This window comes from Triturus cristatus, chromosome 11 (assembly GCF_964204655.1).
Source record: "Triturus cristatus chromosome 11, aTriCri1.1, whole genome shotgun sequence".
In the NCBI taxonomy this organism is placed as follows: Eukaryota; Metazoa; Chordata; class Amphibia; order Caudata; family Salamandridae; genus Triturus; species Triturus cristatus.
This window is the reverse complement of record NC_140594.1, coordinates 113,879,115-113,904,497: the sequence shown is the minus strand read 5'-3', so window position 1 is coordinate 113,904,497 and position 25,383 is coordinate 113,879,115. Positions and strand designations below refer to the sequence as shown.

At 44.4% G+C, this 25,383-nt stretch overlaps 1 long non-coding RNA gene across 1 annotated transcript; it reads left to right on the top strand.

The window, feature by feature from the left end:
- Positions 1–10,027: 10,027 nt before the first annotated feature.
- Positions 10,028–23,333, top strand: LOC146783446 (uncharacterized). The gene is made up of 3 exons (XR_014970672.1): positions 10,028–10,130; positions 22,233–22,249; positions 22,661–23,333. It is a non-coding gene; the product is annotated as an uncharacterized LOC146783446 (long non-coding RNA).
- Positions 23,334–25,383: the final 2,050 nt, after the last annotated feature.

Below are 25,383 nucleotides of genomic sequence, written 5' to 3'. Positions count from 1 at the left end.
AGAGCCTGAGAACTAGAAATCGGACCAGCAGCAATAAATTAAAACAGGAAGGCTTTTAATTGTTTCCTGAAGGTGCTGTATATGGAGATTTTACGCAGGGCCATAGGTAGTTTATTCCTGTATCTTGGGGCAAGATATGAAAAAGCTTTACCCCCGTGCGACTCAGACGTATACGGGGTACCTGTAGAGGGCCTAATGTACTGGATCTAAGATTTCTGCACGGTACAGCTTTCTCATGACTCTCATTTGCTTGCTTCTTATGTGAAGGCTTTCCTTCCTCTTCTTGTGTTTGTCCCTCCCATGGAGCAAAGCTTCTTTAACAGCTTTTAGATTGGATGACTTGGACTGCTTACAGTCAGGGAACTACTTTTTTCTTTACTTTTAGCACTCCATCGAAGTCCGTGTGTTGTCTTGTTCCCTTCCTCCCTCCTTGTAAGCATCAGCCAGACAAAGGATCAGAACTACATGGCCGGTACAAAATCAGTCATGCTCTGGTACAAAATGTGGGTCAGTCCTCTGGTGACTCATTTGAAGATTGTTCGATTTGCAGCTCCAATGAAGGTGAAGCAGCGGTATCAATCAAAAGCGATGTCAAGGAAGCTCTGCGTGCTCACTAGTTGCTGAGAACTTCCAGGTTTCCACTGAGACCTCTCCATCTGTTGCTTGTGACAGCAAATGCCAGCAGTATGGGATGGGGAATAGGGGACAGCAGAAAGATCCAGTTCGATGACCTCCTTGGGAGAAACAAGTCTTATCTAGTTGGAAGCGGTTATCAGCATTTTGTTAGGATACTGAATGTTTCTTCCCTTAGTAAATCAAAATACGGTCCTGGTAAGAGCAGAAAGAACAGTGGCTATTGCTTATTTTAGGTGGTGGGAAAGCACAGGTTCAAAGCACTGGGAGTCTGGTCCTGCATGAAGGGTCTGTGGTCAGAGAAGCATCTTGTGTATCTGTCTAAGATTAATTTGTAGGCAGCAGAAAATCTGGTAGCAACCAGCAAGAGTAAGATGCTTGCTCTCAGGACCCACACATGTGGCCTGGCGGCTACAGGAAGATGCCCAGAAGGTTTGGGGTCCTGGTTTTCAGTCTATTTGACAGACCAGAAGAAGCTGAACCTACAAGATTCTGTACTGGGTTCGCCGACACACACACATGGGATTTAGAGGCGGTGCTCTGCGGATTCAAGGTAACCGTTCCTTCCACTCATACTCCAAGTTCTGGAAAGATCAGACTGAAGTAGACAGGGATGGTATTAAACAGCACCAGTATGCCCAAAATGGTCCACGTTTATTTAATGGTACAGATGTCTGTAGAGCTAATTTGGAATCTACCAATGATACCTCCTGGGGTCTAGCACAGCAGTATGGGTCTGCCTTCCCTAAAGAAATTCTTTGGTGACTTTGGCAGCTAAGCACAAAGGACTGGCATGACATGGAATTTTGCACTAGAATGTCTACTCCTCTTTACCTATCGCCACCATTGTGGTTGCTCTATGTGATTGTGCACAAGCAGGAGGCTAGCAGAATCGCAGGCATTTGGGCATTCTTTTAGTATGGGCTCACATTGAGGTTGGTTGGGTCGACATCACAGCTATAGTGGGCAACTTATCAAAGTCTGTATGGAGCATCAGAGGGGAGCTTGCAGTAAGCAGGACGTGTTGACCAGGTTATGGCACAGATTTCTGATCACATACCCTCCAGTAAATTCCGGTACTGGATTAGCCATTGATTCTCACAGTGCTCCAGTCCCATCATTTGGCCCTCCCAAACTCTATTATCATGAACGACTTAACTAGGAAAATGTTCTATCTATTGGCAGTTCATTCTACGAGGACACTGGGCGAGCGTCATTGAAAAAGTGTGGCCCCATTTGGATAGTAGTTGTGAGAAGTTGGCCTGGTATATGCTGTCCACTAATTATAGTGGGCACCTTGCACCCGTCCAAACAACCCCTTATTGATGATAGGTCAAAGACAACCTTTATTGAAAGCTATCCTAGTGGTAGCTATGGAGAGCAGCCTTCAGGCTATGTCTTGAAGGAATGTAAAGCAGCTTGTTTTACCAGTCTATAATCTCTTGAATGACCAAATGAAAGGGAACCACACCAGGTATATATATGTAAAATATATTTATTTATTTCTAAACACACCCTACTAGCCTACGAGGCTAGAGAACCAAACACATAAGTTACACTTCAAATATTACAGTAAAATAGCACAAATGCACGTCAGGCCTTAGGGTCGAGCCAAACCATATACTAAAATAGTGGTATAAGAACCACGACTTAACTAGACACAAGGCCTAGAGCCTGTAGAATCACTGGGACCCCAAGGAACCACCCAAGGTAGTGACACAGGGGACCCACGGGGGCCGTGTGCAATGTGAGAACACAGCCGCGAGCTCGCGTTAGCTTCTATGGGGAAAGTAGCAGTTCGATTTTTAAAGATTAGGGACACTTAGAGATGAGCTAGGATCAAACCCTTTTGAACTTAGGACGTTTTAGGACCAACACCCACGGGAGCACTGGAGTACTCGAGTTACCTCACCCAGGGAAGTCGGTGCATAGGTGTAAAATGGTGTTGGGTCGCGTCGTCGTTTTCAATGGGAGCTGGCAAAGAAGTGCTGCTGCCGGGAATATGCGAAGTGTCCGAAGAGATCCAAGCCTGGATCGAGGTCAAGAAGAACCTGAAAGCAGAGGGGACAGAGTCTTCGTTGCAAAAGGTGCTTGGGGCTTGGGCTACAAGTATTCCAAAGCACAACTTCAAGAGACGTCGAAAAGTTAATGCACTTGCAAATGTGCACGGTAACCAGGAGTTCCAGTTCCACATTACTCACAAGGACTGCGGGTCTCAGCTTTGCTGGGGCCTGGGGTCGGCCTCTGAGAAGTCTGGAAATCCTCTTTCTGGGCTGCAGATACTTTGGAGTCCGGCCGGAGCTTCAGAGATGCAGACTACCAATTGCTTTGTTGGTGCCTGCCAAGCAGGGGAGTCACTCCTTGACCCCAAGGGAGATTTCTTCAGTCCTCTAATCTTGAGTAGAGCTTCGAAGTTCCAGGATTTGGTTGCATAGTTTCATCCAGGGATATCTAAAGTACATGGAATCAATTTAGAGAGGAAGCAGGTCGGCTGGGGTCCTGAATAGCAGGGCCCCAGCCAGACTAAAGTCGAAAAACAGTGTTACAGCAGCAAAAAGTGGGGGTAACCATAAGAGGTAGATCCTACTCTCCTACAGTAGTTAGCCCTGGTGTCAGCTTTGTGACCTAAGAAGTCAGTCATCCTGTTTTCCCTCTTGCCCAAGGACATAATGCAGGCCCCTGCAGTCCATGCGGTGCAGAGGGGCCCAACCCTTCAGGAGACCCCATTTAAAACAAAATCAATAAATACCTGTTGGATATGGCAGACTAAGGGGCTCCTCTTCACATTGTGCAGGGGGAATCTATTATTTTCCATTCTGTAACTGCTATTAGCCCTAGCTTGTGTTTCAGGCACTGAGTGCACACCAAGTCACAGAACAGTGCAACAGCCATATTATTTGAATATCGGACATAGTTTGTTTATCTGGGATATGCAATGGCTTTTGGGGAAAAAGGCTAGCACTTCTGCGATTTTTGATTCCTATGGACAGAGCAGGAAGGATTTGTCAGTGGCCCTTCATAAGATGATTAGATCTACCATTCCCTCCATCTGTAGCTCGGTTTATGTGCCTCCTCCACTTGTTGTTCAGGAGAAATCAGTGCTTAATTTGAGCCGGTGGTTGCAGGAGGGGCCGACTGGCACTCATTTTTGGAGATTGACACTTATTTTCCCTCATCAGACTTTGATCAAGAGCAAGAGAGAGAAACATATATAAGGGGGAAAGAAGTATGAAATTAAAGATGGTAAAACAGTAACAAAGGGAGAAAGCGGGGATACAAAAGAACTTGCAAGAGTGAAATTAAGTGGCAGGGAGTGTATGGTGGTGGAAGAAAGACAAGGGGTGAAAACAAGACTATGCAGCTTTGGTATTCAGCACCCCTGTTGTTCATAGCATAGGACATGAGCTTCTACGAAAAACGTTGGGCACCTGCATTTAATATTTAACAAATTAAGTACCAGGAGAAATTTCTCAGAGGTATTGCAGATCATGTGACAGATCTCAGTGGTATATATTTGTTGGGCAGCAATATGGTCTCTTCTATACACCTTTGTTCATCATTGCAGGCGGTTGTTAGAAGTATATGGAGTTATCAGGCTCAATGTAGGCGTCTTTGTGCAGGGTTATAGTAAAATAGTAGCTCACAAATGTAACAAAATCACCAGTCTTAGCAGCAGCAACTAAGGTGAAATTTTTTATAGTTAAGAATTTGTACCTAGGTGATATTTGGGTGCGTGAGAAGGATGTGAGGCGTTGGTGGCAAGACAGCAATCTACCATCCAAATCTGGTGTCCTGTGGTATCCCATAAGACCACCCATTGTGGGAGACTTACTTAGATACAGGATGATGGCAAACATGGCTAACTATGAACTTTCCAGCATGGAGGCACTTACACATGGAGATCATAACTTACTTAATTAGCTGCTGTTTTTGTAGCTCATTGTGAAGACGCTTCCAAGCACTTTATGCAAAGGATGAAGGGCAGAATGGTGGATGACTGTTATATTCTGTATTGTACTGCTTTTCACATATGGCTCATTCCTGTATTCCACTGCTTCCCCCACGTCCCTTATTTTGGTTTTGCCTGTCCTGTGCTTAGAAAGTGGGATGGCTGAATAGTCTAAGATTGACAGTTATGGTCATTCATAGAGGAGTTAGCTGGAGAGTACCAATAAAGGTTCCTCTCAGATCCGGTACCTTCATACTTAGTCAGTTTTTCTCTCTTTATAGCACCTAATTGCCAACAAGGAAAGTGATCTACTATGGATGATCGCCTTATCTGTGACCAGCCATGGTGTGGCCAAATTGTTGGAAGGCTGTGAAGCAACTGCACTCTACCTGCTTTGCTGCGCCAATCGGACCTGACATCTCCCAGCCTATCAGACTTGCTGTCTCTGGCGGGCTGAGTCTGCATGGCCCTGCCTCACCTCCTGGGGGTGGAACAGCTTTCTGGAGTCTTTGTCTGCCTAAGGAATGTCTCTGAGGGTGGAGTGAAGGCATGTGGAAGAGAATGAGAGAAATGTCTGTCAGTGCATGTCTCGTTTTGAGGTTCCAGACATTTTGTTTGGCTATTGTTTCCAATGCAAACTGTGCGTTCCAGCCTTTGAGACGCCATTTTATGTGGGGAAATTTCGTGGATTCTTCAAAGCCTAAGCCTAATACTGAGGAAATCAATTGAGTGCATCCATACTGTTAAGGGAAATATAGTGCTGCGGTCTCTGGGCTCAGAAGGGAAAGATGGTTTTAGGTCAGTGCCTAATATTGAGGCCCCAGAAGGGGATGATGAACTTGATGACCTTGATGGATTTGATTAGGTTATTCTGAGATTGGATGTACAGTTTAATCCTACTATAATCACAACCTTAGAGAGGTATCACTTTTATATGAGGAGGCAGAAGGATGAGGAAACTGTTGATGATTTTCTTCCAGCACTTAGCTATTTCTCCAGTACTTGCAACTTTAGCAATATGACTAATGAGATGATACGTGACCAACTGATGGTTAACACAAATAACAAACATATACAAGAAAGGTTGTGGATAATGGGGGCTCCAACACTGGATGGCGTGGTCGCCTCTGCAAAAGCTATTGAGCAATTTATTAATCTTTTTTTTAATGGAGGTGAGCGAATCTCGTACTGGCAAAAAAGAAAGTGAGCTGTGTTACCACAACAGTAAGCCAAGCAAAACGGATTCTTCCCAAAATTGACGAAGGAGAGTAAAATGATTTGTTACAGGTGTGGTGATCAATCGCCAATGGCATCCTCAAGAAATTGTCCTGCGGTGAATAAACAGTGTAATGTTTGTAGAAGAAAAGAACATTTTGCCAAGATGTGCCGTGAGGCAAAGAAACAAAACAAGAGACACACTGATCGAGGGCTAGAGGATCCATCTAGTGATGTAACTGGGGAGGATGACATGACAAAGAATATGGTACTTTTTGTAATTGTAATTGCATTTATATAGTACTTACTACTACTGACGAGGCATTGAAGCACTTTTTCGGCGAGTAGCATGCTGCCTCGGACCCCATCAGGGGCGGCTGGTGGATTTTGAAACTGGTGGGGCGAAAAATTTGTACCCTTGTACAATGCGTGAGCGAGCGAGCGAAGCGAGCGAGCCCGAACTGAAAGAGGAGGGTGCGGGGGGGTTTCCCTCCGCAAGAAAATTTTGCTAAATATGTATTCAAATGGTGGGTTTTACATCACATATTTACTGTAAAGTTTTGCAAAAACGGGATCCAAATATAGCATTTTAAAGCACAAGTGTGAAGAAAACATTACAACCATATCAAAAATGTGCCCAATCCTCTAACTGGTCTGCTTGCAAAACGACCCCCAAGCCAAGCACACACAGCCAATGGGAAGAGGCCCTCTAAGTGTTTTCTACCTGTAACACATCTCTTCCTCTTTACTGTTTTGGTTAATGAAGTCATCAAGGCTCACACCATTGGTAAGACCGTACATTGCAAATACTTTGAGAATTAGATGGCGAAAGAGATCCATCCCAGGATTGCAGTTCATACTTGATTTTTTTAAGATTAGCCAGACAAACAGAAATTATATTTCAGCAAACTGTGTTTATTTTGCAATATATAGCATTTATATACTATAAATGTACACTGACAGAAAGTCCACATAACAGATATTGAGGTGCAAAACATACAAACCTGACGACAAGATTTTGGGTGGAAAGCAAAGATATACTGAAAAAGACAGATATGGTTTATAAAGTGTTTCACAATTTACAATAGAGAAAAAGGAGTTAACACAATAAATTAAATTTTTAAATTGAAACATAAATAATAAAACATAAATGTAGAGTATTACAAGAACAAAAATTGAAATCATTGAAGAAAGTAGTTTGCATTTAGGGCCTCATTTATGAGGTTTTGCTGTAGGGCAGAACAGTAGGCCTTCCTGCTGCGCTGCCCTACAGCAAAAGAAAAGGGCACAAATGTACCGTATCTATCAGCAGATACGGCGCATTCCTGTCCTTTCCCCATGCACCGGCACACAATAAGCTGCTGTGCGCCAATGCAGGCACCGTTGCACCATGGTGCACTGGTGCCCGCATTGCGGGCAATTACAAGAGGCGTTTTCCTCTTTCCCTGTGTGCTGCAGAAGGCAATATGCATAGAAAAAAGAAAAATGAAGCGAAATAAAGAGATTTCTCCACGTTGTACCTCTAAGTTTTTGGTGCTGCTACAGATTACCGATTTCTCGTAAATCTGGGGCAGTGTCAAAAAGCCGTTGCTGTATTCAAACCTACAATCGCTACCCGTTTTCATATCACAGTGCCATAATTGCAGGGTTTGAGTTGGTATTATAGTGCCATCGTTTGAAGTTGTTAAGTTGATAAGTCGTCCTAGTATCTTTATGAATGGAATTGTTAAAAATGGCACACAAAGGCGCACAGGGCCTCAAAATGTCTGCTATCCAACTAACGAAACCAAAAGTTACTGACAAATTGCACAATGTGCGTACGCCACCAGGGCAAGGCAGCAGGCCTCAAAGCCACCCTCCCCACCACCACCACCCCACCCCGCAACTACCCACCATGGAATCAAAGTCACCCTGCCGGCCGGGCCCCAAAGCCGTCAGTAAAATAAATTATCGCAGCAGTGACAAAATGAAAAACAACACTGAAACAGTTTAACTGTTTAAATGTTGTTTTTCATTTTAAACAGTCTTCAGAAGTTTGGCACATATGTTTTAGTATGAGGTCAAAGACCAGACTTTACAGCCCTTGGAAAAATGCTGCTTGCAACCCATGCCTAAGAACATACCTCATGCACAAATAAAGTGTGCACAAATATGGAAATCTTGCCATATCGTCAACAGCATAGACCCCATCAGAGGCGTAGCTAGAGCTTGTGGCGCCCGGGGCTATCCCTCAGATTGCCGCCCCTGGGGGGGAGGGGTTGCTGGGGAAAAAGGACGGCAAGCACTTGAAAGAGGACCGAGAGACACCTACTATCGCCGCTAATAGTTACCTCGATCATGCAAGTTACATGCACATGCATGACACGGTCCAAGGCTAGCCAGTTGAATACACCGGTGATTGGCAGTGACTGGCAGTACACAAGAGAACACACAAACTGCATGATCTATCTGGGGACTCAGAAAAACCGCATGTGACATCCATCAGAGAGATGCGTGAACAATTACCTGGTTTTCCCCTCAGCACAATGCAAACATGCACATACATGACACTGTTCAGGGATCCATCATCTACAGCTGACATTAAATGACCATTCATCATGGTCCCCCCATTAAAGCAGTGCACTTTGTGATCTGCATGGTACATGTTCTTTGCAGCAGGCACATTAACCTTCTGTGCTACATTTCCAGGAGTCAACCTTTTCACTAGACAAAACTCGGATCTCTCTCTAGGAAGAACATTAATCACCGAAGTTATCATGACATTTTTATTGTTTCTGAAAATTGCTGGAGGCCAGAAAGGAGGCAGCAAGTTTTTTTTAAACTATAATATACTTGCAAACACTATGCACCCATCCGAAATAGGTACCCAGTGCAGTCACACCGTTTTCACCGCCCTAACCTGCTCAAGGTTCCTGTGATCTCAGTGACAGAGTCACAGCGACTGGATCACTGTTGCTCTAGGGTGTGCTGCTTCGTAGGCCTGCCCACAAGACTGGAGATGAACTTCAGTATGGATTGTGGTGGACAGGCCTTCAAGGTTAACTCACAATTGACACCACTATTGTACACCTGCTTGTGCTAAGACATCAAGCCTTCTAAGGTCTAGTGGGGCCTTGTAAGGTCTAGCATGAGAATATGCTCCCTCAGTAGAGTGGTCTGGTGGACTGGTCATGAAGGCTGAACCCAGTTCCCCAGTTCCAAATTCGACAGCTCTGGCCATAGTGCCACATCCTCTCCCCCACTGAATACCATACTGCCCCACTGAGAGAAACTCGCACTGCCTTCAGGTACAACCTAATTGTTCCCGCTATAAACACTTGGATGTGGCTCAATTCAAATTATGCACTTGATAAGAGTAATCTGCTGCCTAAAAAAAAAAAAGTAAAAGCAAACACTCATAGGGAATGCAAGATTGAGTAAAGCATGTGAAATGTAAGCAGAAACAACATGGGTACCTTAACGATCTCTCACTCACTATTCAGAAATCAGGGAGTGGTTTTACCTGAAAAGTTAAGGACATGACTACAGGGTCCAGAAGGGACACATTTCAATGTCCATTGCTTATATCCTTAATAAACGTAAGCAGTATGGTTTAAAAAGACCACATCCATAAACAGAGCCATGGTACACATTTTGTTTTCCAATCCACACATCAACAAGGTATTGCAGTACCTCCAGGAATGGTACACTTTCCCACCTGGGGACAACAATGCTGTTCAAAGAAAGACGAGAAAACAAAAGTAGCGCTTCACTGCAAAGTCTGTAAAGTGAGGCTGATGTGTTTGGATGTAAATTAAACCAATCTAGCCTCTTTGCAACCCCTCTGTGTTGCTTTGTTTAGTTATGTATTTATTTTTCATATTTAAAACCTTCTATTTCTCTCCATCTCGCTGCACTTTGGAATAGAAAAATGTCAGAAAATGGGCATTTCCTGCAAGAGTGTTTTTCTTTTTTGGATCCATTTCACAGGGAAGCAACTAAATGAAAGAAGGAAAGAGGTTGTGAACCGTTTCTTCAAGTTACAGTTTTCAGTAAGTGAGGAGCAAGACAGGAAGAGAGGGAATAATAGGAAGAGAGGGGGGCAGCTGCCAGCACAAAAAAGAAGAGGACATTGCCCGAGTCCTATTCCTTCTCTGCCCGTCCCCGAACGTCCACGAAAGCAAGCCCAGCCTTATCTGAATGCCTTTGTCCGCCCCCAAAATAGTGCCGCGCTGAGCTTCTGACGGGCAGGGCCTCGTAGGTGTTGTAGCCTAGGGTGACCACTGACCAGACGTCCCTGATGTGCCGGGAGCAGTCCTGCTTTTTCACCAGATGTCCCGGCAGATTGAGAGAGGTTCTTCTGATGCTAATTTTAATGAATTGCTTATTGATCTATTTTCTTAGCGCCTCTTCGGCGTTTCTTTGTTGATGAGCCCTGTCAGACTTCGCCACTCTGTTGTTGTAAAATATTAGTCCTTCTATTTCCTTGTAAAGTCCCGGTTTTTGGTTCTCGGGATCTGGTCTCCCTACTGTAGCCTCCCCGGGTAGGAGGGGGGCGGGGGGGGGGGGGGGGAAGGTCTGCTATAGAATTGTCCAGTCCCCAGGGCGCAGCTTTGCACCTGTATAACCGCGCCCAGTGTTGTGGACTCTGAAGTTTGGGGTTCAGAAACAGCGGAGAGCTTGGTGCCCCCTTTGGCAAACCAGCAAGGACAGTGTTAATAAAATAATGTCCATGCGATCCCACCCAAGGCAAAAGCTTTATTTTTGGGTGAGAAACTTTTAAATCTGATCTGATGAATACCCACTGTTTCCTCTGTTCAAAGCCGTCCATGTTTTCCAAGTTTGGGGTGACTTCTTTTGTTTCCGTCTGACCTACAATCGGTGAACTCCATCCATGTCGGAGTCCTTCCCAATTGAGGTGCAGGGGTGGGGACGTCACTCTAAGTGGCCTTTCGTAATCTCCGTTCTAATCACCTCCCCCACGCCCGCCCGCCCTGTTCTTTCAGGGGTGCAGCCCTGCTCAGGCCCCTGGCTAGCATCGTCCAGGCGGCCTGACCCCCTCCCCCCATTCCTGCTTAAACCTGGAAACTCTAGGGACGATGACTGGGAGGGGACTCGCCAGTTAACGCTATCTGGTAATACCGTCCCGGTTGAGGTAGCTGAATGTGCTTATGTGCCTGCTCCTGCGATAGCTGAAAATTCTGGAGGTCGCTCATTTGAATTACGGCAAAATCGACTCAACCAATCATCCTCTTAGTCATCAGGGGGATGGGGCTGCTGGGCATTTCTTAGCTTGGCAGCTGGAACATCTGAGATTTACAGCGCCTGGAAGCCTCGAGACCCTAGGAAGTCTAAGCGCTGCCTAAGAGGTGCGATCCTGACTCACCTGGTGACCTGCACCCGTCTTTTCCTGGCTGCACGTTGTCCAGGGAGATCTCCGTTGATCTGAACGCAGCTAGCTCAGTGAGCTGCTTGAGCCCCGGCAGCAAAGCATGAATGCCCTGGTGAGCTGGCTGACGGTGCCCAGTGAGTTGGTGAGCAGTGCCCTTGTGAGTGCCGGGGGGGGGGGGGGGGGGGGGGAGGGAGCAGATGGACTCTAATCCCCCCCATGTAATTCGCCCTCATCGGCTGACCTCATTACGTGTCAACCGAGCTGAGCAGCAGAACCATTCTCTAGCTCAGGCATACTTTAACAATGAATATTATTGACAATTTACAAAACACGTCTCGCAAACTAAATCGCAGAGTCTTTCGCAGGTGTGCCTGCACTGAGAACAGTGGCACTGCCAATTGGCACAGCGTTTCTGCCCGCTGCAAGGACACAGGGCAGTCGTGACCTCACTTCGGACATGGTATTGTCATCATCTTTGTGCCAATCCCCAGGGTCGGGCTGGTAAGACAGGCTAGTCTGGGCCCGTACCGGAGGTACTTCCACAAAACCCCGAGCAGGGCAGCCCTCCTGAGAAACGAACCCCTGAGCAGAGACGTTTTAATGCATGGGCAAAGTGGGCTCTGGCCCAGGGCCCCAGCCTGTTAACCCGTTCCGTGCTCATGACGGAACCACTCCGTCATGAGCCACGGGCGCCGTGTGCTCATGACGAAGTGGTTCCGTCATGCTGCGGCCGTTGGCGGCCGCTCCGCCCACGAGGCGCTAATTCCCCGCCTGTGCGGGCAATTAGCGCCGTGGGCGGAGTCATGACGGAACCACTCCGTCATGAGGACAGCTCGCCCGTGACTCATGACGGAGTGGTTCCGTCATGAGCACGGCGCCGCCGCTGTGCCCCCAAACCCCCCCCCCAGCGCCGCGGCGGAATTCCTGCCGCGGCGAAGGGGTTAAAGCCAGCTCTATTCTACAGAGTCTTTCCATAATGACCATGACTATTTCTAAAATATGTTGTTTTAAATACTGTTTTCCTTTCATTTCAATGTGGGTGATGTGTGAGAGTCCAGTATAGACATTTTGCAGAGAAAGTTTATGTTTGTTTCATGCAACTTCCATAAAAAAAAATCTTTTAGATCAAAATAGGACCTCCCATATGAGAAATGGGATGGTGTCAGAGAGATTATTTGCAATAATGTTAGTGAGATGTTGCTGTGTGACGATATTGAAAACACGTATCACTATCCCTGAAAATGACATGTAAACACATTTAGAATTTGGGGGAGTGTGCCTCTGCACTGTCAGGGACCTGGCCAAAGAAGGCATGAAAGAGCTGAAACTGGATCATAAATTCAAAGCTGTACCGAACAGGGGCCCCCAAAATATGGTTGGCCCCGGGCCCCCAAAATCCTTAAGATGTCCCTGCCCCTGAGGGCGGAGGGTACGATTGGTTCAGAGACTGGGAGCCAGGACCTGGCTGAAGTAACGTGACGTCACGACCCAGCACACACCATCAACGCTCCGTGTTTTGGAACTGCTTCCGTCTGCCTCTCCATCCGAAGGCTAGGAGAAGAGTTGCTGTTACAAATAAAAAAATAGTCGAAAACATATTTCTTCCTTAAAATGTTTGGTCGATGCGCTGTATCACGGGTCACCCCTCGCTTCCCTCGCATGGTTACCGGTGATGGGAGCGTACCCCGCAACTTAGTTCATCACGTTGTTAGACGTTAACATCTAATCATGGATGTTCCCTGATACTGACTAACCGCCTAGGACTTTGGTCACTCCTACATATAGTGCCAAGAAACCAACCGGTGTACGCGCGCGTTATAAGTAATTTTATCATAATATAACACCCACCCCTGTGCTCAGGGCTGCGAAGTGGTATTTGGGGCGCTGCGCACCATACAAAACTGAAGAAATACATACCATGTAAAATATGATTACCTTGAAAGCAGGGGGTATTTAAGTGTGGGGGAATTTGTGTTTCAAAAATGAGCACTTTCAAGGAAGGAATAAAAATCGATTTTCGATCCTTCTGTATTTGTACAAGACAAATAAATAAAGAGACGCTGGGAGACTATTCGCCTTAAAGGCCTGGCATCTCCAGATAATATATATATATATATATATGTTTTCATGCTCTTATCATGCCCACCCGTCCCTGCCAGTCCAGAGCAACTTTCCATAGAAATGATGGAATGGGTGAATGCAGAAAAACAGTAACATTTGTCGTTTTCACTCACATTTTTGAGTTATGCTGGAGAAACTTTTGGTTCAGTTAAAGCCAATATGTTTTTGGAAATCATTTCTATTGACAGCAATTTTTTTAATGGGATGACTTATTTTATGTAAACAGTGGAATTTGCACTCAAATGGAAAATAATCTAAAAACGCAGAACTGCACTAGTTAAAGAATTGACATTTCCAAAAGAGTAAAATAATGTCACTCCAAATAAAAGAGAAGTATGAATCGGTCAAACCGCGGGTCCTAAAATACTGCAACGTTTTTGAAAAAATATATACGAAATAATATAGCATTTGAAACAAAATGCACTGCAAAATGTAACGTGTATTTCTGCCTCATGGCCTGCGCCCAGACATAGGGTGGCTGGCCCTGGTGCATGAAAGCACCTTGCCGTGGAGAAGCCTGAATCTGTTTGTCATGTACAGAGCCGGCTTTAGTGCTGGTGGCGTCCTGTGCGACAATGTTTGTTGGCGCCCCCCAATGACAACCTCCACCACGGATTCTCTCACTAGCACCCTTTAACAGTGACCAAGTTACCATAACCACACTCTCTCAGATGCATTGAATTAGTTATATAGCGCCACTCATACCAGTGTAGGGTGTCCGAGCACTTTGCATCACACGCACATTACACAGAGACAATCAATCATACTGTATAAATCAGTGTACATAAGCCAAAGGACCAAAAGTGTAGGAGTCACATGTCAACCATACCGGTAGGCAGTATAGTTTAAGAGTGCTTGGTGTGGAGAAGCACAAACTCAGAGTTGAAAAAGTAACAGCATAGATGGGAGTTTTCTTTAATAATAAGAATCGATTTCTAGCCAAATTAACCATTTTTTGCAACATTAATCAATGTTCTAATGTATACTTTGCAGTGTGTATGCAGTTCAAGGATGAAAGTTAATAGCTCACTATTCTATATTAGGACTTTAAGTTATAAATTGCAAGTAACAAAAGGATGCCTCTTTTGAAAGCAGTAACCTGCTGATCTGTTTACATCATACGCACTCTGCAATCTACTTGGTACACGTTCTTTGCAGCAGGCATCTTAACCCTCTGCACTAACTTCACCTAAGTCAAAACCTTAACCTTACAAAACCGTGATCTCTCTCCAGGAAGATAATTAATCACACGAGTTTTCTTGACATTTATGTGAGGCCTGGTATTTGCCAGCGGAAAGAAACGCTGCAGCAGGTGCTTCAAAAGCTTAATAAACTTTCAAACACGGCGCCCCCAGGAAGACAGCACCCGGTGCGGTGGCACCGGTCGCACCGCTCTAAAGCCGGCCCTGGTCATCTATTGAGCGGGGAACGTCCAGGGATGTCCAGCTAAATTCCATCTACAAAAGACGGATCTGTCGGCCCATTAGTAAGTGAAGGGACGGAGAGAACTGGGACGACCTTTGTCCGAGCCTCCGAGGGCGAGGGGGGAAAAGACATGATGATCCAAAGATGTGTATGTTCGCCCAGTTTACCGAGTGTGCGTGAGGTCGAGGAGGCAATCAACAGATATATGAGGAGGGTTAGCTAGGGAAGGGTTAATGGGGAAATGAACTCGGAGGATGGGGAGGGCGTGTGTTTAGAAATACATGTTTCTCTCTCCGAGGCAGACGGGCCTCTATCACCACCCTTTTACCAAGGGGCGGAGGTGTTACGTCCGGTCTCTGGCTGGTCCACCCTTAGTTAATGTGTGCAGATTGAGGAGGGGTACTAGGGGGGGGGGGCTGAGCAGAAGTGAAAGTGACCCTATTTATATTCAGGTGTGGTTCACAACGTTGAACTCCGTGGACAGAGTCCTAGAAATATTAGCGCTTTTTTTCTTTATCTCAGCGAAGTTAAAAAATCTCTGAACCAATCGTGCCCTCAGGGGTTCGTTTTTCAGGAGGGCTGCCCTGCTCGGGATTTTGTGGAAGTACACCGGCCGGGCCTTTCACTGGCAAAGTCTGCCTGTAAAAGGCCCGGCCGGTGTCATTTCTAATTCTAAATTTCGACTCACGACACGCACGCTTTAATTCAAGCTTGCTTCTAAAGCAAGCTGCAGCCTCCATCAATCATTATTAGTGGGTCAGGCTCAGTTCACTCGGCTGCTGTACTTACTTGGTCAGTGGCTCGTGCTCGCTTCTACCTCCAGGAATACTACACGAGCTCATGTTCATTCTCTCGCTTCGAGTGGCAATGACGCAGATCCCGAACAAACTGGAAAATTCTGGGTTGACCCCTCCCCCAGACCCCAACACACCAATCACTTTCTAGACAACAACTGTTACTGGGCCTCTCTCGAGGAAAGGTAGAGGCCACTGACACACCCCCACTACTTTCCTGAAGCTGAACTGGCCTGCCCCCAGCCATTGGAATTAATGGGGAGCTTCTGACTCCTCCCTGGGCTCTACGAAATTCGCCCAATTTAAAAGTAGTATTCCGGCAGTGATACACAGATCCTGCCCACCTGTGTGTCGTCACTGCTGTGCTTTCTGGCTCCAGGTCGAAGAAATCTTCGCCCAGCCAAAAGCATGCACAACAGAGGCAGAGCCAAGAGCCTTCACCCCCCACCCCCTCAAGGAAAAACCCAGATTTGCCCATGTTCGTTCACCGAGCAGCCAGGCAGCCAGCACAATTTATTGCTAGCTGCTCGGTGTTCCAGCTCGCATTTTTTTACTCCCCCAAGGGTGGCAGGGCGGCGCCCATCTCGCCCATTAACACCAGCCGCCCCTGGACCCCATAGAGGAATAGTGAAATATGAAAGTAATTTGAGTGGTGGATATGTTTGTCAGTTATTTGGATTGAGAAGGATAGTGAATGGATAGAAGAGGGAAAAAAGTTTGCATTTAAAAAAGGAAGGATGTGAATGGATAGAAGAGGGAAAATAGTTTGCATTTATATAGCGCTTGCTTATGGTACAAGGGGATGGAAGGGAAACTACTGATAAAATTGTCACACATCTGATGTGCTCCATACTTGATTATAATAGAATTTTGAATTTGATGGCCGATTCTGGTGTCCCTTTCACCATTATTTAAAAATCTTACTTTGAAGCACAACTTGGAAATAAGATAAAGTATCTGTCACCACCAGACATTGAAGCTGTTACATTTGACAGTTGATGTATCCTATTCTTAGGACATTTCAGCATGAATGCTAAGTTTAAGTGAAGAAAAACATTTTTTAAACTTGACATGGCACAAAAGGGTGCCAACATTTTAGGTTGGAAGGATCAGAAAAGACTGAAAATCAAATTAGATCCCAGTGCTGACGATCCTGTTTTGGTGGACAAAGAAATTGATATAAAAAAACAAATCATATCAGCCTTTACTGAACTTTTCTGTAAAAAAAAATGGGGAAGTTACAAGGGTTCGCATATGAGTCGAAATTTAACGCTGACACTAAAACCAGTGAGACAAAAAATGAGATGAGTGCCACTTAGCATGAGGAGGGAGTTACAGGACCTTTTAGATCAATTGCATTGTGATTATGTCTTTAGAAAACAGAATCATTGGAGTGCATTTCTCCAATAGTGCTAGCAAAGAAAGATGATGGGAGCCTCAGGCTATGTGTAGATTTTAGGGCTTTTAATTATAAAATCTTGGTAGACCGGCATCCATTACAGAAAACTAATGATCTACTGGCAATGTTGAGTAGTGCTTTCATTTTTTTCATTCTGGACCTCTGAAATGTATTCCACCAAGTTGAAATATCCAAGGCATCAAAACCTATGGCCAGGCCATTTGAATGCCCTCTGGACTAATGTCCACCTCTACAATGTTCCAAAGGGTGATGTTTCACAATTTTAGAGATATGGAAAAGTATGCACGTTGTTTCCAGGATGATATTTGAGTGTTCTCTAAAGGTGATAGGGAACATCAAGAAACTGTGATGAAAGTAAGTAGAAGACTATCCAATAAGCAATTGGTGTTGAGTTTGGAAAAACGCAAACTATTTGTCTACTTTAAAGAGTATGATATGAAGTTTGTATTGGTGAGTGAGTTTGGATGCAGATGCTGATCGATTAATACGCATGTTTGACATTTATCCTGCTACTGAAAAAACTGCAAGACTCACATTACTCCTATGCAATTTACACAATGGCCAGAATTTGCATGGCAAAAAGTTGGTTTGGACAGTGTGGGCCCTTTCAAATCATTGCCACATAACCTTCAGTTTGCTATTGTTGTTAATTGATTATCACTCCAAAAGGCCTGAGGTGATGTTTGTGGAGAGAGTAACAACAAGTGTTGTGCTTGGATTTCTTATGGAAATTTTCAGCAGACAGGGATTCCTCGAAAGATTGGTCACACATAATGGTGTTCAATTTAAATATGTAGAAATGACCAAATTCTTGCCAACACACAACATAGAACACATAAGGGGGCAGATTCACAAGGAACTGACGCATCTGCATAGATGTGTCAGTTTCCTTGTGCCAGCATCAAATGCCCTTGCGCCACCATGGATGTGCTGTATTTACAACCATGTGCTCCATGGGGCAAGGATTAACAGATGCATCAGAAATTCTGATGCATCTATTGGCCCAAAAGTCACGCATTGCTGGAGTTGTGTCACAATCACGACGCAACTCCAGCAATGTATTTTGAGACCTATACATACTGTACTGCGTCACTCCTTACACCTGCTTCAGGCAGGCGCGAGGTTTTGACGCAGTGGCATCCTAGAAGTGGCGCAGTGAAATCTTGTAGATTTCACTGTGTCACTTTAAAAAGAACTTCCTGTGTGGTAACGCCCACCCTGCATACATTATACCTGACGCAGGTATAATGTGACGCAGGGCTTTACAACGTGATGCATCTCCCTAGAGGCGTCACATTGTAAATAGGCCGCATTGATTGCGCCGCCGTTGCATCAAAAAAAGGGACGCACCAGTGGTGCAAATGTGTCACAATGGGCTTGTAAATCTGCTCCAAGGATTTTGAATTCTACCCAATGCAACAGGTCGGTTAGTGGAACAGTTTAACAGGTATTTAAAAGAAAGTGTCAACTTGGCCAAAATAGGTGGAGTTCCTTTCGTTCTGGCTAAACGAGAAAGATTATGTTCTTACAGAATTACTCCACACTCAGTAACTGAGGTTTCCCCTTTTGTTTTGATGAAAGGGAAGCAACGCACATCATTGATTTGCCCTGGTGGTTTCAAATCAAATTTCAGGTTGAGCATACAATGAGTGGGGGTGTTCTTGAAGAGCCAAAGTCAGAACTAATCAGTGACAGTCAAAGGAACATAATGACGATGTACATAGAGTCACGCCATATGATATTTCTGTGGGTGATCTGGTCAAAATGTGTTTGGGGAAGCAAGTGGAGAAAAATAAAAGCACATTTTCCAAACCTATAAAGTGGTCATAATAAGCAAGGATAGTGTAATGCCCAGGGTGGGGCAAATGTTGGAGTTTTAGGAGATTAGCCAGGTGTAAAGGTTGGAGATAAACATGGAAAGTTTCAGCAAGTCCATAACGACGTCTACCAAGATCACTGTGATGCAAGTGAAAATCATCCCTTGATGGTGTACTTTAGAGTCAAGCTGACAAGCAATGATACTTGCCCATAACAAAACAAACTGTTGCCTTAACGGTAATGATGCCAGTTCTACAGGTTCTGCACCCAGCAGTGGCCCTGCAGCAGACCTGGAGGAAACCACTTTGATTGACAGAGGAAAGTACACATCAAGATCAAGTGACCCTTTAAGGAAAATGTTATTTGATGATTCAGTGTTTGTAATGTTTTGTTTAAGAAAGAACATGTATTATATGCTGTACTGTACAGCTTTCCACATATATTTTATTCATTTTATGCCATTGCTGCAACCCCCTCCCCCCTGCTCCCTTGCAATGGTTCTGACTGTCTCATGCTTAGAACGTGGGATGGCTTAAGGTTATAAAATGACAGCGATGGTCATTTGTTGAGGACTTAGCTGGAGAGTGATTACACCAATAAAGGTTCCTCTCATATCCGGTACCATCGTAGGGAGTTGTGTTATTCCCCGTTATAACCACGGGTCACCCCCGACAGAATGATTGTTGCAGGTCCGTTTGTGGCTAACGAAGCAGATTGGCTAACAGCACATTCTCCATTCTGCCATTATGCCCTACAAGACTGGAGCACACGAGAGGCTTGTGGCATATGACTACTTTGCTTGGGTATTACCGGCCTCTCTTAAGCACCGAGCTGTTAGGACATTAGGAGAGCTGCCCATATTCCAGTCTGGCAAACCAAGGCTTGTTTCCTCACATTGCGGGCTCCCTGCGAAGAGGAATGTACCTTCCCCGAGTGGCGGTGTTTCGCATTACTTTCACAAAACTCCCGGCACGTGCAGCCAGAGGGGATTTAACTGCACGTGGCGAGTACGTACATGACCCGCGCGAGCTCTCGATTGGTAACTTTCAATTCCAGGAAGAAGTCAATGCCTCTTGAATGGGCCTGCCACGGATCTGTCAGACACCTATTAGCCACAAGGCCCGAGGGACGGATGGAAACGGGAAGATTATGAAACATTGCTCGTATTTATTACCCGACAGTCTCCACGATTCAATCTGGATTCGATCACTAAAACTACTCGTAAAAGTGCGACATAATACTGACAAAAAAATGTTACAGTGAGTATAAAATATGCATAAAGCATTTCTTGTTTTAAAAAGCACAGGTTTGTGCAATCTACAGCTTTAAAAAAAAGCCTCCTACACGGCTACTGGCTTGCACATAGTTTAACATTTGTCAAAAAGCAGAGAGCTGGTCTACGTTTATCAAATCTAAAACGTGTCCTCTACGATTCAGACTGCACGCTGTCAACCAGAATGCTGGATTTTATCTTGTGCGGTAGTTTCAGCTCATTTCTTTTAAACATCCCTACGTTTAATGTCATCCTGTGGTGTATTTGGGGTGTCTAGGACTCTTGCCATCGTCACACAGGAGTTAGTCCCGAAGTCTCCGTTATCAGTGATTTTACCTGTCCTGCCTGTGTCCCTTTATGGCCCCGCCCAGGGTCAGGCTGTGAGTAGTGTTGAGGCATCACACAGGCAGTCCTCAATTCAGTGGCGCGGCAAAGGTGCCATGGGCCTCAATGCATGCAAGGAGAATGGCCCTTCTTGAGTGCCCCACGTAGAGGACGCGTATCTCTCACTGGTGTAGGTATGGCTCTACGGGTGTATGCCACTGTGCTCATCTCAGGGCGTCTTACTGAGGGTAGCTCACAGTATATTACTAAACTGTGTGAAGTCCATAGGCCTGGAAGAAGTTTTCTTTACAGTGGCATTTGTACACCCTTCAACCACTTGGCTTAAATTAGTGAGTCATGTGAAGTATTTAAGTTGGTAATGCCATTAAGGTGAATAGAAAATTGTCGACACCTGAAGAGTGCTGAATTACTTCAAAGACACTAACCCTATATAGGATGGTGTCACAATGATGGTTTGATGCCATCAAAGATGTTATTTGAGATGTCATCAGTGATGCCATTTAACATGTCATAAGTGACGTAATATGTGAGGTCATAAGTAGGACCTTGGGGGGCAACAAGTTAAAGCAATTGTATTTATATAGCGCTTACTACCCCTGATGAGGCATTGAAGCGCTTTTCAGCGAGTAACACGCTACTCCGGCACCCAAAAGGATTAGTGGTGGACTAGTATAGTGACATTTGAGTTAATTTGAGCAGTGGACATGTGAGTCTGTTATTTGGATTGAAAAGGGTAATGGGGGGATAGAAGAGGGAAGAGTGTAGAAAGTGCTTATTGGGAGATCATAGTAGTAAGATGAGGTTTGAGATGAGTACAAGGAGAGATGGAGGAGGGAAGAATCTCTGTGGCTGGCAGGTGCTAGCCTGCTCACAGCTGAGGCATGTGATTATAGTGAGCTCGTTTAACCCCAGTTTCCTTCAGTCCAGCGTTGGTCAGTATAACAGTGCTCCTGTTTGACCGACCCCTTGTTTCTCAAGTTTCCGAGGTTATGCTATCTTTGCTTCCAGAAGATTCTTGAACCTTAGCTTATTCTTGTTCCTGCATTGCTTCCATCATTCTTGAGTTTTTAGCCAGCACTATTTTAGTGCATCTTTATTCATTGGACAATTGTTCCAGCTGTATTCACCTTTTTCCCAGATTGCCTTTCTTTCCATTTACTTTAATTCCAGTTTCCAGTTTGCTACCTTCCTGTTACTGCTATATTGGCTCCCATTTCCCTTGTGTGGGTTGTTACTTGCTTTCCTCCAAGTTTGCCCTTTGTTTTTCTACTTTCCTGTTATGCACTGTTCTGTTACTGGCTTGTGTGTTCCTTTTTCTTTGTCCTGGGCACAGCTGACAATCTAGGTGGTCTTTCTCGTCCACTGTGAGTATGTCACTTGAGATGTCATGAGTGATGTCACTGACCATGTCATGAGGGATGAAATATGTGAGGTAATCAGCAGTGCATTGCAGGGACGTAAGTTATAGTTAGATATAAGTGCTGAATTTCACTGGTTTTGTGCAAATGAAATCGGAGCCTAACTATAACGTCCTTGTAACCTTTGGTGTTTTGAGTGAAAATCATCATGGTCATATTTTGTTTATGTCCATGTTTTTAATGAGTATAAATATGTTTCACAAGATGGCGCTGTTCTGGTGATCAAGGCTGCTGTGCAGCCGAAACGAGTCCTGTTTGTCCGGAATGGCCTGATTAAATAAACAGTTGTTTATTTACTTCTGTCCTTGATTGCCGTCTCTTTCGCTTAAATGGGAATATTATTGAGGCAGAGCTGCGTTGCCAACAGTCTGTTTTCTAGTTTTATTCACAAGATTACTCACTTTCTAGAGTCATTAGTGCACTTTTTGTATTTATTGTTCCCTATCCTAGAGCGCGTGGTGGAGCAGGTAAAGCAACATTTTGTATACCTTCTCTATTTTGCATGGAAATACTAATTACGTAATTCTTTGAAATATTTACATATGTTAATCATTTGGAGTGTTATGACTAACCAACTTTTGCACCGTAATAAACACAAGATACACGTGGGACTAAAATACTAAGTGCAAGGCTAATAAATTTAATGATTAACTGTGGTACGCAAACTAACTGTAGGAGGTGTTGAAATAGAGAATTGCATGATCCATGTTACTTTTGTGATGGTTTGTGCTTCTAGTGTTGTGGAATGGTGAGTATTATTGCTTTAAATGTTGCTATAAACTGGGCAAATACTAATATATATTGGGATTAGTGTGGGTTAGAACATTAGAATCTTCCTTTCTATATATTAATTACTTTTATGTTTGTTTTTGCTTAAGTTGGTGTTCGGGCCTACTAGGCCGCAGTACTTAAAATGGAGTTCGGAAGTGGACACCGTCATTTGAGCACGATGCCTACTGCGCAGACTCGGATGGCTCTGAAGATCTCCAGATGACCTCCAAAACAAGACGATGCGTTCCTTGTCAAGGATAGGAACGTGGAGGATTGCCAGGACCCAGCTAGTGTGAATGACTGAAAACAAAATAGAGATCTGTACCCGGAGGTCTACATGTTGTTACTTCTGAACTTTCTGCCTGTGAACCGTACAAAAGAATACAATTTGGGAGATGACATGTTCAATCTCCTGGGAACCAAGAAAACCTGGGAATATAGGACATTATTTCAAAATTCAAGGGATTTAGCCAATCAGAACACTTCTACTTCAAAATTGTTGCACATTGTTCTAGAAGTAAGGGAAAAAAGAGTATATAAAGGGGAAATTTAGTAGAGGAAAATGTTCGTTCCAAATTTCCATTAGTGACTGCTGGTGTGGAGGGTCGATTTGCTAGCGCGATTGCCTGGTCCCTTGGCTACATTTGGGAACTGTGTCGTGCTGAGTGAGAGAACTTTCCCAGACTTATTTGGGTCTTAATCTGGGTTTAACTTCACAATTTCATCTAAAGGGATTTGTATTAATCTGTGGGTTGACGGGTTCTTCTGGAAAATGGTCGCCAGTAGAATAATTTAGGTAAATATAATTGTTATGTAAATTTGCGTCCAAAATATTCATTGAAAATCTGATTTGATTGAAGTTTGACTATACTAATGAAAGTGAATTGATTGGATAAAACAAGCATTGATTAACAGAATGAGTCTGTGATTCTTTAATAAGGTATTGATTAATCAAAAGGTTTCCGAAGCTTTAAATGTATTTTAGCTGGTTCTAAATCACCATCAACCAGTCCAACTAATTGGTCCATCGACCAAGTGGTGGAGTGCCTTGATGTTAAAGTTAGGACTCTATAGATACTGATGTATATAATGTATATAATGTAAAGAACTTTCCTCTGATAGATAACAAGGTACCCCACATGCCCAGCGTTTCTTAACTTCTGTGTGCAGATTCGAGTGAGACATATGAGTGTTGGTGTTATGGGCCCCACCAATGAATGTGTGCATGAATGAGTAAGGGTGATGACGGGTCTGTGACACAGGGAGGATATGTAAATTTGCCCTTTTCCGCTGGAGCAGTTTTTCTGGTAGCAGATTGATGGTTTAATTGCATTGGTTTGGTAATTATTGATTATTGATTAGTGACGATTGATTATTGATTTATGTACTAACATTCTATGTTGAGTCATGTTGCGTTTTATGCCGTTTTTGAAGACTTCCGGGACGTACGAAGTTGGATGCCCTGTAGGTACACGGGGAAAAATGTGTGGCAAGTAAAGTCGCACAGTGTATTGTCTGGTTGCCCTGTAGGTACACGGGGAAATTTGTGACAAGTGAAGTCGCACAACACATTGTCTGGTTTCAAGTTGGTAACATCGTCGTGTGTTATCGTTAGGGACATTTCTGTGTGAATGTGCGTGAGTACAATAACAACAGGTACTCACGTGAAACTCTGGCCTTAATTCTCAGGAGCAGCGTAGTCTCCACATGTGTTTTATCCCCATGGAAACGGTTAGCCTTTTTGCTTGTTAGAAGGGTAAGGTAGAGGGAAGTGCTACTTTAGCAGCAAAACAAAATAATTCTGTGGTAGGGTAGAGGTAAGCGCTGCCTACTGGAAATACAGAATTCTTGTGTAAATGAACAGAACTATCTCTTTGGTTTAGCGAAACAGGCAATGGTGGTGTTTTTATGTTGTTACTAACAGTTTTGATTTGAGAAAATGTAAGAAAAGTTTGCCGATAAATTTTGTAAAGGAGGGGTCAGCAAAAGCCGGAGTAGTGAGAAACGTTGACGTCAGAAAGACCGCGCTGGGATTGGCCAGCCGTAGAGAGACAAAGCTTTCACGGATTGGTGCGGAGGTGTGAGCCGCACTGGGAGTGGAGAGTTCAGTGTGACGTAGACGCCCAGGATTGGTGCGTTAGTGTGAGTCGTGCTGAGATTAGGAAGCATCGGTGTGACATAGACGCACAAGATTGGTGCGTTAGTGGGAGTCGCGCTGGGATTGGAGAGCATACGAAATAATCGCAAGAGAAAGTGATTTGAGAAGTCTAGTGATTCAGAACTAGGGAAAATAAAAATGATGTATTACGATCCACCTGAGACGGAGAAAAACTCATGGTTTGGGAAAATTAAAAGTCTATTTAAAAAGGATAAGCCAATTGTGACTAGGGAAGGACAGATACTTCCTCCACCGAAATCGCCTGCATCCTTTATGGTAGCGAAATATGGGTACCATACATATATTTGGCTAGATAATTGGGCAAAGTATACAAAAGAAGATGGAGTTCTAGCGTTTCCAGAAAGTGGTTCGTTTAGTTTAGCTGTATTAAGGAACTTAAGAGAAAGAATGATGAGGTTAGAACCAAGACCTAGACCTACTCAGTTCGAAGCTTTGACGGAATGGGAAGAAGAGATGTATGAAAGGGAACGGCATCGGAGTGGAAGAAGGTATAATTACATGTTTGGTAGACCGTGTGGGCAGGAAAGTCATGAGGACAGAATGAGGAGATGGCGAAGTGCAAACATGACTGATGGGATGTTTCCATTGAGAAATACTGAAGAGACAAGTGTCAGAAAGTGCACAGAGAAGAGAAACAATACAGGGTCAGAA